Here is a 16,224-nt window from a genome sequence, read left to right on the forward strand (position 1 = left end):
AGCTTACTTTCAGGCCTGTATATGTCCTTAATATTGAGTGGCTGAATGCCTACAACAAGAATAGCAAATAATATTTACTGATCTGTTAAGACGTGCCAGGCATAGGATCTAATTGTTGTGACATGTATTCACTCACTTAACTGTCACAGCAGCCCTATGAAATGGGTATTGTTATTTCTTTATTTTGTATGAAGAGACCAATTTGTACTTTAATCAAAAATCTCTCTAAACTTATAATAATTCTGTCTTGTGAATATATTTTATAGTTCTCACATTAGTTTCTCATACATTGTCTTTTATGTTCTTCCCAAGAATCTTGTGAAATGGATAGGAAAGGTAGTAGCACAGTTTTATAGATAAGGCAACTGAGCATCAACAAGGTTGTGATTTATCCAGTGTCACAAATTAGTGAAGAGCGTAGTTGGCACTTAAACCCAGTTCTGATTCCAAGCCAGCCTCACCTATACTTTCCATACAAACTTGCTCTAAGACAGCACTGTCCAATAGAGGTCTCTGTGATGATGGAAATGGAAATTTTCTAATCTGTGCTGTTCACTATGGTAGCCACTCAGCACATGTGGCTATTGAACACTTGAAATGTGGCTAACAAAACTAAGCAAATAATTTTTTATTTAATTTTAATTAAATTTAAATTAATATAGCCAGATGTGACTAGTGGCTGCCATGTTGGACACTGCAGCTGAAGAATATGAATAATCATTAGCAAATGAAGATTATATGAAAATGTTACTAAGGAATTTCACATCTCTTTGTGTCACAAATAGACCCTGATGAATTTTTTCCAACTGTTTCAAGAAGAGTTAATCCTGTATTGTACTATTTCAAAATACAGAAAAGGATGCTGTGCTGTCTAGCTTGATGAGACAAATAAGGTTTGATCCCCAAACCTCAAAATAACTTTACCACAAATGAAAATTTCAGGCTGATCATAACTTATGAACATCAGTCATTCTAAATAGACTTGGCAGACCACACATTGCAAGTATTCCACATGATCATCAAGTAGAAATTTCAACTTAAAATTGTTATAACAGAGTGGTTATTTAAAATATATAATAAATATATTTATTAAAATAAATTTATATAGGAAAAAAACACCAAAAGGACAAATAATGTATGACACATGTAAAAGTTAGAGTAGGTAAACAATCTAAATGATCACCTCTGTTTAATATCCAAATTTTACTTGACAGTTTACAAATTAAAACAAATGCTTACTCCAGGACCCTCAGTAGTTGTGATAGGCAGTCTCCATGCATTTGTATTTTCCCTTCCCCTTAAGTGTAGACTGGATTAATGACTCTCTTCTGACAAACAGAATTTTGCAAAAATGATGAGATGTCACTTAGATTAGGTTACAAAAAGACTGTGGCTTCTGTCTAGCTTACCTTTTCTTGCATGTTCAGCATTGAGAACTGAGGAACTGAGGATGGCCTCTGACCAACAACTAGCAAGAAGCTGAGACCCTCGGTCCAGTAGCTCACAAGGTTGTTGAATTCTTCCAATAACCACATAAGTGAGCTTGGAAGCAGATCCTCCCTCAGTATAACCTTCAGATGAGACCAGAGCCCCAGCCAACACCTTGATTGCCAGGAAGGTCTTGAATCCTTGAGGCAGAGACACTCAGCTAAGCCTCACCTAGTTTCTTGACCTGCAGAAACTGTGAAATGATAAATGCTTATTGTTTTAAGCCATTCAGTTTTAGTGTAATTTGTTACACAGAAATAAAAACTAATATACTAGGGAAATCAAAGATGCACTGGCTTTGCTTCAGCCTCATTAGAGAGCTTCCTTTCAAGTAGGGGAGAATGCATGAGGTGATACACAAAGTAGATCCTGAAGTAGAAAAAAATGCATTGCCTGTGCAGCTATCAAAAATACATTTTAAGGTACTATTATGTACCATTCAAATGCAAAAAATGACAGGGCTATTGTCAGCATATTGCTGAAATATACTTTGCATATTGCTGAAAGCTCCAAATCGGTCCTTTCTGACAAGGGATCTGGCAAAAATAATACTACAAAATTTTTCTTACCCTTTGATGTGGTGATGATTCCTTTGTGGCAAGATATCCTAAGAAAATACCAAAAGTATATGTGGTTTTAGAGGGAAAATTTTAAAAATATGACTAATGCTGCATTATAAATAATAGCAAACAATAGGAACATTTCAAATACCTAACAGTGGATTAAAGATGTACATCTGATGCAGCAACTTAATGAAATACAGTAGAGTATCATATTGTCTAGGATTAAACCCAAAATGGAGTAGCTTAAATAAGACTTTTTTTTTTTTTCCTCAAATAATAGAAGTTTGGAGATAGATCCTCTAAGACTTGGCTGTATGGTAAAATCAGAGACTCAGGCTCCTTCTAGCTTGTTGCTTTGTTATCTTTAAAAGGTTACCTCATGGTCCAATATGGCTATTTAAACTCTAGCCATCACATCCACATTTCAGCCAACAGAATATTTTAGCAGACTTCCTGAAAACCACATACAGCACTCATTCATATCTCACTGTCCAGAATCTAGTCACACAATCATATGTACCTACAAGGGAGATTCAGAAATGTCATCTTTTATTTTATTTATGTATTTATTGAGACGGAGTCTCACTCTGTCGCCCAGGCTGGAGTGCAGTGGCGCAGTCTCGGCTCACTGCAACCTTCACCTCCTGGGTTCAAGTGATTCTCATGCCTCAGCCTCTGAAGTAGCTGGGACTACAGGCACGCGCCACCACACCCAGCTAATTTTTGTATTTTAGTAGGGGTGGGGTTTCACTATGTTGGCCAGGCTGGTCTCAAACTCCTGACTTCAAGTGATCCACCTGCCTCGGCTTCCCAGAGTATTGGGATTACAGGAGTAAGCCGCTGTGCCCGGCTGCCATCTTTTAGTTAGGTACATTGCCTCCGCAAATGAAATAATGTTTTGTTACTAAGGAGCAAGGGAAGAATGGATGTTGTTGTAGGAAAATAGATTTTGCCACAAGCGGCTGCTTATAATTATGTCTATGGATTGAGTTGATAAATGGAGATACGCATAGCTGACTCTTGGCATTTATGAGGGGGTGTCATCAGAGATCTTAAAAATTCTAGAACTGTAAAAGTGAAAATGTTGATTTAAGTGCCTGGCTATTTTCTGGAATCATTTCTGTTGAGTTATGTATTTCCTATGCTTTGTCTCACAACACAAGTTAATCCCTTTCAATTTTGTTAAGTTTCCTTGATAACTGTTTTTCACAAAGAATTCTTTTTCTCACTTGATAAGAGTGCTGCCTATATAACAACAAGTACAGAGAAAAAAAAAAGATTAGGGATGCTGATTATTTTTAAGAGGGGAGGGTGACTTGCTTTTGTATAATTCAAATTTGTACCAGAGGAAAATGACCAGTTACTAAGTCTTAGACTTTCAGGGAGTTGAAAGTACTAATTACACCTAAGTGTATACACTGAAAAAGATCAAAAGATAACTTGCATAATTATTTTTAAAAGCCGTCGTTATAAGTTGCTAACTTATTTATAGTTTTATTAAAAAACAATTCTGTTTCCTCAACTCTCATTCATTCCTCTACCTACTCCATTCTGGCTTCTGTCCTCACCATTCCACCAAAATAGCTCTTGTTAAGATCACCAGTGCCATCCATACCATGAAATTCAATGGACACGTTTTAGTATTCATCTTTGACTATTAAAGCCATATCTGGCTCTGGTGAGCATTCACTTTTTCTTTTTTTTTAATGTTTTTTTTTTAATAGTTTGTAGGGTACATGTGCACAACATGCAAGTTTGTTACATATATATACATGTGCCATGTTGGTATGCTGTACTCATTAATTCATCATTTACATTAGGTATTTCTCCTAATGCTATCCCTCCCCCATTCCCCCAACCCACGAAAGGCCCCAGTGTATGATGTTCCCCACCCTGTGTGCAAGTGTTCTCATTGTTCATTTCCTACCTATGAGTGAGAACATGTGGTGTTTGGTTTCTGTATGCTCAGAATGATTTCCAGCTTCATCCATGTCCCTGCAAAGGACATGAACTCATCCTTGTTTATGGCTGCATAGTATTCCAGGGTGTATATGTGCGACATTTTCTTAATCCAGTCTATCATTGATGGACATTTGGGTTGGTTCCAAGTCTTTACTATTGTGAATAGTGCCACAATAAACATACGTGTGCATGTGTCTTTATAGTAGCATGATTTATAATCCTTTGTGTATGTACCCAGTAATGGAATTGCAGGGTCAAATGGTATTTCTAGTTGTAGATCCTTGAGGAATCACCACACACAGTGGTTGAACTAGTTTATACTCCCACCAGCAGTGTAAAAGCATTCCTATTTCTCCACATCCTCTCCAGCACCTGTTGTTTCCTGACTTTTTAATGATTGCCATTCTAACTGGTGTGAGATGGTATCTCATTGTGGTTTTAATTTGCATTTCTCTGATGACCGTGATGATGAACTTTTTTTTCACGTTTGTTGGCCATGTAAATGTCTTCTTTTGAGAAGTGTCTGTTCAGATCCTTTGCCCACTTTTTGATAGGGTTGTTTGATTTTTTCTTGTAAATTTGTTTAAGTTCTTTGTAGATTCTGTATATTAGCCCTTTGTCAAATGGGTAGATTGCAAAAACTTTCTCCCATTCTGTAGGTTGCCTGTTCACTCTGATGGCAGTTTCTTTTGCTGTGCAGAAGCTCTTCAGTTTAATTAGATCTCATTTGTGGCTTTTGTTCTTTTGTTGCCATTGCTTTTGGTGTTTTAGTCATGAAGTCCTTGCCCATGCCTATGTCCTGAATGGTATTACCTAGGTTTTCTTCTAGGGTTTTTTATGGTTTCAGGTCTAACATTTAAGTCTTTAATCCATCTTAAATTAATTTTTGTATAAGGTGTAAGGAAGGGATCCAGTTTCAGCTTTCTACATATGGCTAGCCAGTTTTCCCAGCACCATTTATTAAATAGGGAATCCTTTCCCCATTTCTTGTTTTTGTCAGATTTGTCAAAGATCAGATGGTTGTAGATGTGTGGTGTTATTTCTGAGGCCTCTGTTCTGTCCCATTGGTATCTATCTCTGTTTTGGTACCAGTACCATGATGTTTTGATTACTATAGCTTTGTAGTATAGTTTGAAGTCAGGTAGCATGATGCCTCCAGCTTTGTTCTTGTTGCTTAGGATTGTCTTGACAATGTGGGCTCTTTTTTGGTTCCATATGAACTTTAAAATAGTTGTTTCCAATTCTATGAAGAAAGTCATTGGCAGCTTGATGGGGATGGCTTTGAATCTACAAATTACCTTGGGCAATATGGCCGTTTTCATAATATTGATTCTTCCTATCCATGAGCATGGATTCTTCCTATCCATGAGCATGGAATGTTCTTCCATTTGTTTGTGTCCTCTTTTATTTCGTCAAGCAGTGGTTTGTAGTTCTCCTTGAAGAGGTCCTTCACTTCCCTTGTAAGTTGGATTCCTAGGTGTTTTATTCTCTTTGAAGCAATTGTGAATGGGAGTTCACTCATGATTTGGTTCTCTGTTTGTCTGTTACTGGTGTATAGGAATGCTTGTGATTTTTGCACATTGATTTTGTATCCTGAGACTTTGCTGAAGTTGCTTATCAGCTTAAGGAGATTTTGGGCTGAGATGATGGCATTTTCTAAATATACAATCACGTCATCTGCAAACAGGGACAATTTAACTTCCTCTTTTCCTGATTGAATACCCTTTATTTCTTTCTTCTGCCTGATTGCCCTGGCCAGAACTTCCAATACTATGTTGAATAGGAGTGGTGAGAGAGGGCATCCCTATCTTGTGCCAGTTTTCAAAGGTAATGCTTACAGTTTTTGCCCATTCAGTATGATATTGGCTGTGGGTTTGTCATAAATAGCTCTTATTATTTTGAGATACGTCCCATCACTACCTAGTTCATTGAGAATTTTTAGCATGAAGGGCTGTCGAATTTTGTCAAAGGCCTTTTCTGCATCTATTGAGATAATCAGGTGGTTTTTGTCTTTTTTTTATTATTATACTTTAAGTTCTAGGGTACATGTGCATAACGTGCAGGTTTGTTACATATATATACTTGTGCCATGTTGGTGTGCTGCACCCATCAACTCGTCAGCACCCATCAACTCGTCCTTTACATCAGGTATAACTCCCAATGCAATCCCTCCCCGCTTCCCCCTCCCCATAATAGGCCCCGGTGTGTGATGTCCCCCTTCCCGAGTCCAAGTGATCTCATTGTTCAGTTCCCACCTATGAGTGAGAACATGCAGTGTTTGGTTTTCTGTTCTTGCGATAGTTTGCTGAGAATGATGGTTTCCAGCTGCATCCATTTCCCTACAAAGGACACAAACTCATCCTTTTTTATGGCTGCATAGTATTCCATGGTGTATATGTGCCACATTTTCTTAATCCAGTCTGTCACTGATGGACGTTTGGGTTGGAAGGTTTTTGTCTTTGGTTCTGTTTATATGATGCATTGTTTATTGATTTGCATATGTTGAACCAGCCTTGCATCCCAGGGATGAAGCCAACTTAATCATAGTGGATAAGCTTTTTGATGTGCTGCTGGATTTGGTTTGCCAGTATTTTATTGAGGATTTTTGCATTGATGTTCATGAGGGATATTGGACTAAAATTCTCTTTTTTTGTTGTGTCTCTGCCAGGCTTTGGTGTCAGGATGATGCTGGCCTCATAAAATGAGTTAGGGAGGATTCCCTCTTTTTCTGTTGATTGGAATAGTTTCAGAAGGAATGATATCAGCTCCTCTTTGTACCTCTGCTAGAGTTTGGCTGTGAATCCATCTGGTCCTGGACTTTTTTTGGTTGGTAGGCTATTAATTATTGCCTCAACTTCAGAGCCTGTTATTGGTCTATTCAGGGATTCAACTTCTTCCTGGTTTAGTCTTGGGAGGGTGTATGTGTCTAGGAATTCATCCATTTCTTCTAGATTTTCTAGTTTATTTGCACAGAGGTGTTAGTAGTATTCTCTGATGGTAGTTTGTATTTCTGTGGCATCAATTGTGATACCCCCTTTATCATTTTTTATTGCATCTATTTGATTCTTCTCTTTTTTCTTCATTATTAGTCTTGCTAGCAGTCTATCTATTTTGTTGATCTTTTCAAAAAACCAGCTTCTGGATTCATAGATTTTTTGAAGGGTTTTTTTGTGTCTCTATCTCCTTCAGTTCTGCTCTTAGTTATTTCTTGCCTTCTGCTAGCTTTTGAATTTGTTTGCTTTTGCTTCCCTAGTTCTTTTAATTGTAATGTTAGGGTGTTGATTTTAGATCTTTCCTGCTTTCTCTTATGGGCACTAAGTGCTATAAATTTCCCTCTACACACTGTCCCAGAGATTCTGGTATGTTGTGTCTTTGTTCTCATTGGTTTCAAAGAACATCTTTATTTAGGCCTTCATTTCTTTATGTACCCAGTAGTCATTCTGGAGCAGGTTGTTCAGTTTCCATGTATTTGTGTGGTTTTGAGTGAGTTTCTTAATCCTGAGTTCTAATTTGATTGCACTGTGGTCTGAGAGATAGTTTGTTGTGATTTCTGTTCTTTTACATTTGCTGAGGAGTACTTTACTTCCAACTATGTGGTCAGTTTTGGAATAAATGTGATGTCGTGCTTAGAAGAATGTATATATTCTGTTAATTTGGGGTGGAGAGTTCTATAGATGTCCATTAGGTCTGCTTGGTGCTGAACTGAGTTCAGTTCCTGGATATCCTTGTTAACCTTCTATCTCATTGATCTGTCAAATATTGACAGTGGGGTGTTAAAGTCTCCCATTATTTTTGTGTGAGAGTCTAAGTCTCTTTGTAGGTATCTAAGGACTTGCTTTATGAATCTGGGTGCTCCTATATTGGGTGCATATATATTTAGGATAGTTAGCTCTTCTTGTTGAATTGATCCCTTTCCCATTATGTAATGGCCTTGTCTCTTTTGATCTTTGTTGGTTTAAAGTCTGTTTTATCATAGACTGGGATTGCAGTCCCTACTTTTTTTTTTGCTTTCCATTTCCTTGATAGATCTTCCTGTATCCCTTTATTTTGAGCCTATGTGTGTCTCTGCACGTGAGATGGGTCTCCTGAATACAGCACACTGATGGGTCTTGACTATCCAATTTACCAGTCTGTGTCTTCTAATTGGGGCATTTATCCCATTTACATTTAAGGTTAATATTGTTATGTGTGAATTTTATCCTGTCATTATGATGTTAACTGGTTATTTTGCCCATTAGCTGATGCAGTTTCTTCCTAGCATTGACAGTCTTTACAGTTTGGCAAGTTTTTCAGTGGCTGGTACTGCTTGTCCCGTTCCATGTTTAGTGCTTCCTTCAGGAGCTCTTGTAAGGCAGGCCAGATGGTGACAAAATCTCTCAGCATTTGCTTGTCTGTAAAGGATTTTATTTCTCCTTCACTTATGAAGCTTAGTTTGGCTGGATATGAAATTCTGGGTTGAAAATTCTTTTCTTTAAGAATGTTGAATATTGACCCCCACTCTCTTCTGGTTTGGAGAGTTTCTGCCGAGAGATCTGCTGTTAGTGTGACGGGCTTCCCTTTGTGGGTAACCTGACCTTTCTCTCTGGCTGCCCTTAACATTTTTTCCTTCGTTGCAACCTTCGTGAATCTGACAATTAGGTGTCTTGGGGTTGCTCTTCTCGAGAAGTATCTTTGTGGTATTCTCTGTATTTCCCGAATGTGAATGTTGGCCTGCCTTGGTAGGTTGGGAAAGTTCTCCTGGATAATATCCTGAAGAGTGTTTTCCAGCTTGGTTCCATACTCCCTGTCACTTTCAGGTACACCAGTCAAATGTAGATTTGGTCTTTTCACCTAGTCCCATATTTCTTGGAGGCTTTGATTCGTTTCTTTTTACTCTTTTTTCTCTAAACTTCTCTTCTCACTTCATTTCATTAATTTGATCTTCAGTCATTGATACCCTTTCTTCAACTTGGTTGAATCAGCTACTGAAGCTTGTGTATGCGTCATGTAGTTCTTGTGCCATGGTTTTCAGTTCCATCTGGTCATTTAAGGTCCTCTGTACACTGTTTATTCTAGTTAGCCATTGTCTAACCTTTTCTCAAGGTTTTTAGCTTCCTTGCGATGGGTTTGGACATCCTCTTTTAGCTCAGAGAAGTTTGTTGTTACTGACCTTCTGAAGCCTACTTCTGTCAAGTCGTCAAAGTCATTCTCAGTCCAGCTTTCTTCCGTTGCTGCCAAGGAGCTGCTATTCTTTGGAGGAGAAGAGGCTCTCTGGTTTTTAGAATTTTCAGCTTTTCTGCTCTGATTTCTCCCCATCTTTGTGGTTGTATCTACCTTTGGTCTTTGATGATGGTGACCTACAGATAGGGTTTTGGTATGGATGACCTTTTTGTTGATGTTGATGCTATTCCTTTCTGTTTGTTAGTTTTCCTTCCAGCAGTCAGGTCCCTCTGCTGCAGGTCTGTTGGAGTTTGCTGGAGGTCCACTGTAGACCCTGTTTGCCTTAGTATCACCAGTGGAGGCTGAAGAACAGCAAATATTGCTGCCTGATCCTTCCTCTGGAAGCTTTGTCTGAGAGGGGCACCTGGTTGTATGAGGTGTCTGTCAGCCCCTACTGGGAGGTGTCTCCCAGTTAGGCTACACAGGGGTCAGGGACCCACTTGAGGAGGCAGTCTGTCCATTCTCAGAGCTCAAACACTGTGCTGGGATAACCACTGCTCTCTTCAGAGCTGTCAGACAGGGACGTTTAAGTCTGCAGAAGTTTCTGCTGCCTTTTGTTCAGCTATGCCCTGCTCCCAGAGGTGGAGTCTACAGAGGCAGGCAGGCCTCATTGTGCTGCCATGGGCTCCACCCAGTTTGAGCTTCCCAGCCACTTTTTTTACCTACTCAAGCTTCAGCAATGGCAGATGCCCCTCCCACAGCCAGGCTGCCACCTCACAGTTCCATCTTGGACTGCTGCACTAGCAGTGAGCAAGGCTCTGTGGGTATGGGAGCTGGTAAGCCAGGTGCAGGAAATAATCTCCTCATGTGCTGTTTGTTAAGACCATTGAAAAAGCGTGGTATTAAGGCGGGAGTGTCCCAGTTTTCCCAGTACAGTCTGTCACGGTTTCCCTTGGCTAGGAAAGGGAAATCCCCCGACCCCTTGTGCTTCCCGGATGAGATGATGTCCCGCCCTGCTTTGGCTTGCCGTCCTTGGGCTGCACCCACTGTCCAACCAGTCCCAATGAGATGAGCCACGTACCTCAGTTGGAAATGCAGAAATCACCCATCTTCTGCGTTGATCACGCTGGGAGCTGCAGACTGTAGCTGTTCCTATTCAGCCAACTGAGCACTCACTTCTTTTTGGAACACTCTGTTCCCTTTCTTGATAGCATAGTTGCCCCCACCTCTTTGGCTGCTCTTGTCAGTATCCTTCGCAAAAAAGAAAAGGCCTGTCTCAGCTGTACTGTTTACCTAGACAAGTTTATATGCTTCAAATTCCATTATATGCTAAGCCTTCCAAATGCCTATATGATCTCTACAACTGCCTATGTAATATGTGCAAATGCTTACATGATATCTCCACTAGGATTATCTTCAGGGCACCTCAAATTTTCCAAGTCTGGAAACAAATCCATGATCATTCCCTAAAATGTTAATATCAAGTGATCATACAGGTTTACCATTATGGAACAGAGTCTAGCAGGGGCTTTGTTAATGTGCATTAGGAGGCTGAATTAATTAATTAAAGGTGTATTATACCTTTATGCAATGCTGAAGAAGGAGAGCATGGAATGTAGATGAGGTGCATTACTAATGATTTGTGTTGATGTTCCTACCAGTTTGATAGGATGGGGCATTGGATGGGGTGCTCTTTTATTTAAAGAAAATAAAAGATATATGACATTTCTTACGTATCTAACTTTGTGGAATAAGATTCATACCTGTGACATAATTATACATTCATTAATGTGATTATTTGATTAAAATCTATCTCTTACATTTATCTGTGTGCTTGATAAGTACAGGAATTGTGCCTGTTTTGCTTACTGTTGTATCTTTAGTACTAACATAGTGCCTAGCAAGTAGTAGGCTTTCAATAAATGTTCAATGCACAATTAGTGGTCTGTATTTTCTGCTGTGTATTCTATTGTGCACTCAAGTGTAGTCTGATTTACCCTTACTCTTTATCCAAACATATATGCCTCCATGACTTTAAAAAGTGAAATTAGACAAACCTGGCCAGAGAATAAGTAATACCAGACATATTCTCAGACTACTTTGTGAAGCACGGGGGATGCTGAACCTGTAGGGAGAAACAGAGCCTATTCATTTAGAAGAGCCATTTGTTGCCTAATCTTGTTCTTTTGCAGTTTGTCATTCTCAGTTTTGGTTCCTGGTTTTTGTGTTCTGTCAGATAGTCAGCTTCAAAAAATTATGTCCAAAATCAGAACAAAAAACACGACAGATGGAAGTTGTCGAGGCTTGGCCCTAGTAATGCATAAACATTTGACTGTGTGAGGATTGGAGGGCTACTAAAACAAGGATTATATGGTTTACTCATTGATAACCTCAGCAAAGTGACTAGAAAAACTGGAGGCACTTATGAAGTACAGGAGGAAGGCAGAGAATAGACTGAGTACCTGTTAGAAACAGCTGTCCCAATAGACAGCAGTCAGGAAAGGGCTGGGGCCGGGAAATGCATTGTGATAGACTGGCTCTTTATGTCTTTTGGAGTAGGCCATGGCTTACTCTTTTTTTAAAAAAGCACCAGGATCTCTCTGTGTTAACATTACTTCGCATTTCAAGGCTTCCAGCTGATCTTACAGATAAGTCACCTGTTCTGATCTGGGCCTTCTTTTGGTTCTGTGCTATCCCTTTGGGCTTGCTCAGACAGAGGGAGGTGCTGATGGTCCCAGCTCTTGGATGTTGTGCAGTCCTGGACATTCTGACCAAGTGCTTTGTGCTTTGTGAACCCAGAAAATCTGAGACAGGTCTCAGTTAACTTAGAAAGTTTATTTTGCCAAGGTTGAGGATACACCCGTGACACAGCCTCAGGGAATCCTGAGGCATGTGCCCAAGGTGGTTGGGACACAGCTTGGTTTTCTACACTTTAGGGAGACATGAGACATCAATCAATATATGTAAGAAGTATATTAATTTGGTCTGGAAAGGTGGGACATCTTGAAGCAATGGTAGAAAGACTGGAAGCTGGGAGGGTGCTTCCAGATCACAATTGAGACACAAATGGTTGCATTCTTTTGAGTTTCTGATTAGCTTTTCCAAAGGAGGCAACCAGATATGTATTTATCTCAGTGAGCAGAGGAGTGACTTTGGATAGAATGGGAGGCAAGTTTGGCCTAAGAAGTTTTCCAGCTTGAATTTTCCTTAGTGATTTGGGGGGTGCAAGATACTATACTTTCACAGCTTCCGCTGAGGATTGTCCTTTAAGTCCTTTCAGCAAGAATGGACAAACCTTGTGGCCATTCTAGGGACAGGTAAATATCACCTGAGAACCTAAGAAAATGCATTTCTGTGTCAGTTCCCAAGCTCAGTGTGCCACTTGGAGGGCCAAGGCATCATGGTTTCAAGTTCCAACATTGCTACTTATATGCTATGGGATTCTGCCTAAACCTTTAGATCTCTCTGCAGTTCAGTAAAACACTTTTCTATATATTTTTTTCTGGATCCCTAATGACCATGTTCCACTCCCTTTTAGATACTTTTCAGTGTGTCTGGCAAGGTATATAGGGATCAATATTTGGTGTGTATCTGCATGTAAGAGAGGTCTATAATCCCTTTAGCAAATGCACACAAACACACTCATACACACGTTTATAATACCTGCATAGTAATTATAGAATTACTGTAGTATGTTTAGTAATATCCTGAGGCAACGTGTTTTAAAAGGCTGTCATCTAATTGACCAAGGAAATGATTTCCTCTATTCCATTCCCACTGTCTTGGAACCAGGGACCAGCTTTGTCATGGGCATCCATGTGAAGAGACTACCAAACAGGCTTTGTGTGAGCAACATGGTTTATTTCACCTGGGTGCAGGCAGGCTGAGTCCAAAAAGAGAGTCAGTGAAGGGAGATAGGGGTGGGGCCGTTTTATAGAATTTGGGTAGGTAAAGGAAAATTACAGTCAAAGGGGGTTGTTCTCTGGTGGGCAGGGTTGGGGGGTCACAAGGTGCTCAGTGGGGGAGCTTTTGAGCCAGGATGAGTCAGGAAAAGGAATTTCACAAGGTAATGTCATCAGTTAAGGCAGGAAGAGGCCATTTTCACTTCTTTCGTGGTGGAATGTCATCAGTTAAGGCAGGAACCAGCCATCTGGATGTGTACGTGCAGGTCACAGGGGATATGATGGCTTAGCTTTGGCTCAGAGGCCTGACAAGCTTCTCACTGCCAAATAGAAAGATCTAGAAAAGCAACTGGAGTGTGGGCTGAGAGAGTGGTGATCAGTCAAGAGTCAGTGTGATTGCCACATAACATTTCTCATTCCAGATACAAATTCTATGGATTATGCCTTATGTGTAGGGAATGGTGATCTGGCCTTAGCCTGACTCCCCTGGGCAAACAATACAAGGCTCCCATCTGGAAACCTTGATAGGTTGCTTCAATGGGGCTGTGCTGGGAAATTTAAGTAGGAGCAGTGACGGGAAGGAGAACTAACATTTATTTCATAAGCAAATATGTGATTTCCTTTTATCTTCACAACAATCCTATGATATAGGGATCTTAAATATCTCCCATTTTAAAGATGAGAAAATAGAAGCTCAGAGAGGCAGAGTAACTTGCGCCAGGTCACAGAGCCATGAAGTAAAATTCCAAACCATATCCTTCCAAATCCAAAACCTGCGTTATTTCTCTTATGCTATTTGGCATAAAAGTGTAGGAAGGAAAATGGTTAAGAACAATGACTCTGGGGATGGATTGCCTAAGGCTGAATAGATGTGTGATGTTGGCAAGTCACTTCACATCTCTTGGTTTTAGCCTCATCTTAAAATGGGGACAATAACTACCTACTTCCTAGGGTAATTTGAGGATTAAAAGAGTTAACACAAGAAAAGTACCTCCAGTGCCTAGAGTAAAATATGCAAGCTATTTATTATCATCCCACAGTGCTTTGGAGCTCCATCCCTCCGAGTATGCTGGTAGCACAGGGCTCTCACATTCCTGGCTCTTGCCCTCACATCTATAGCCTGGGGCCTCTTTAGCAGGGATTGTCTACTGCTAAAAGAAATAAGGCATTTTCCTGGTAGCCTGCAGTGAAACTTTTATTGAAGTATTAGCTTATCTAATTGGCTTTTAGTATTACTCAGTTCAGCTTCTCAAGAGAAGTTTTTAGTGCTGTGGGGTCGCTCTCACTTAAGGAGGGGCATGGTAAATGGACAATTTGGATATAAAAGCAGCTTAATTTTTTTTTTACTTTTATTTTAGGTTCAGGGGTACATATGTGGGTTTGTTATATGGGTAAACTTGTGTCACAGGGGTTGGTTGTACAGATTATTTCATCACCCAGGTACTAAGCCTAGTACTCAATAGTTACCTTTTCTGATCTCTCCCTCCCCCAACCCTCCACCCTCAAGTAGGCCCCACTGTCTGTTGTTCCCCTCCTTGTGTCCATGTGTTGTCATCATTTAGCTCCCACTTATAAGTGAGAACATGTGGTATTTGGTTTTCTGTTCCTGCATTAGTTTGCTAAGGGTGATGGCCTCCAGTTCCACCACAGAAATTTAATACACAGAAATGAACATTCCTTGAACAAAAATCTTTGCCTATCTAACTACCTTCTTAGTGCAGATTTCTTGAAGTGAAATGGCTGGATCAAAAGATAGAAACATTTTTAAAGCTCTTTAAATTTAGTATTAAATTGCTTTCCAGGCAAATGATATCCCCACCAACACATAAGAAGGTCATGAACCTGCCTATTCAATGACACCTCCATAAGCCATAGTGTTATTTAAAATGTTTCTTCTGAAAGAAATCATAGATGACACAAACAAATGGAAACACATCCCATACTCATGGATAGGTAGAATCAATATTATGAAAATTACCATACTGCCAAAAGTAATCTACAAATTCAATGCAATCTCCATCAAAATACAACCATCATTCCTCACAAAATTAGAAAAAAAAATTCTAAAATTCATATGGAAGCAAAAAAGAGCCCACATAGCCATAGCAAGACTAAGCAAAAAGAACAAATCTGGAGGCATCATACCACCTGATTTCAAACTACACTATAAGGCCATAGTCACCAAAACAGCGTGGTACTGGTATAAAAATAGGCACATAGACCAATGGAACAGAATAGAGAATCCAGAAATAAACTGAAATACTTACAGCCAACTGATGTTCGACAAAGCAAACAAAAACATAAACTGGGGAAAGGACACCCTTTTCAACAAACGGTGCTGGGATAATTTTCTAGCAACACGTAGGAGGATGAAACTGGATGCTCATCTCTCACCTTATACAAAAGCCAACTCAAGATGGATTAAGTACTCAAACCTAAGACCGGAAACTATAAAAATTCTAGAAGATAACATTGGAAAAACCCTTCAAGACATTGGCCTAGGCAAGGATTTAATGACCAAGAACCCAAATGCAAATGCAATAAAAACAAAAATAAATAGCTGGGATCTAATTAAACTAAAGAGCATTTGCATGGCAAAAGGAACAGTCAGCAAGGTAAACAGACAACTCACAGAGTGGGAGAAAATCTTCACAATCTATACATCTGACAAAGGACTCATATCCAGAATCTACAATGAACTCGAATCGGTAAGAAAAAAAGCAAACAATCCCATCAAAAAGTGGGCTAAGAACATAAGTAGACAATTCTCAAAAGAAGATATGCAAATGGCCAATAAACATATGGAAAAATGCTCAACATCACTAATGATCAGGGAAATGCAAATCAAAACCACAGTGTGATACCACCTTGCTCCTGCAAGAATGGTCATAATAAAAAAATCAAAAAACACTAGATGTTGGTGTGGATGCGGTGATCAGGAACACTTCTGCACTGCTGGTGGGAACATAAACTAGTATAGCCACTATGGAAGATAGTGTGGAGATTCCCTAAAGAACTAAAAGTAGAACTACCATTTGATCCAATAATCCCTCTACTGGGTATCTACCCAGAGGAAAAGAAGTCATTATTTGAAAAAGATACTTGCACACACATGTTTACAGAAGCACAATTCACAATTGCAAGATCGTGGAACCAACCCAAATGCCCAT

The 16,224-nt window shown here is 39.6% G+C and overlaps 1 long non-coding RNA gene across 1 annotated transcript; it reads right to left on the minus strand.

The window, feature by feature from the left end:
• Positions 1–1,544: 1,544 nt before the first annotated feature.
• On the minus strand, positions 1,545–10,363 carry LOC123571395 (uncharacterized). Its single transcript, XR_006695547.3, has 3 exons — positions 10,234–10,363; positions 2,058–2,095; positions 1,545–1,681 (listed from the first exon to the last, which is right to left on the minus strand). It is a non-coding gene; the product is annotated as an uncharacterized lncRNA (long non-coding RNA).
• Between the last annotated feature and the right edge of the window lie 5,861 nt (positions 10,364–16,224).

Source organism: Macaca fascicularis, chromosome X (genome assembly GCF_037993035.2).
Source record: "Macaca fascicularis isolate 582-1 chromosome X, T2T-MFA8v1.1".
Classification (NCBI taxonomy): domain Eukaryota; kingdom Metazoa; phylum Chordata; class Mammalia; order Primates; family Cercopithecidae; genus Macaca; species Macaca fascicularis.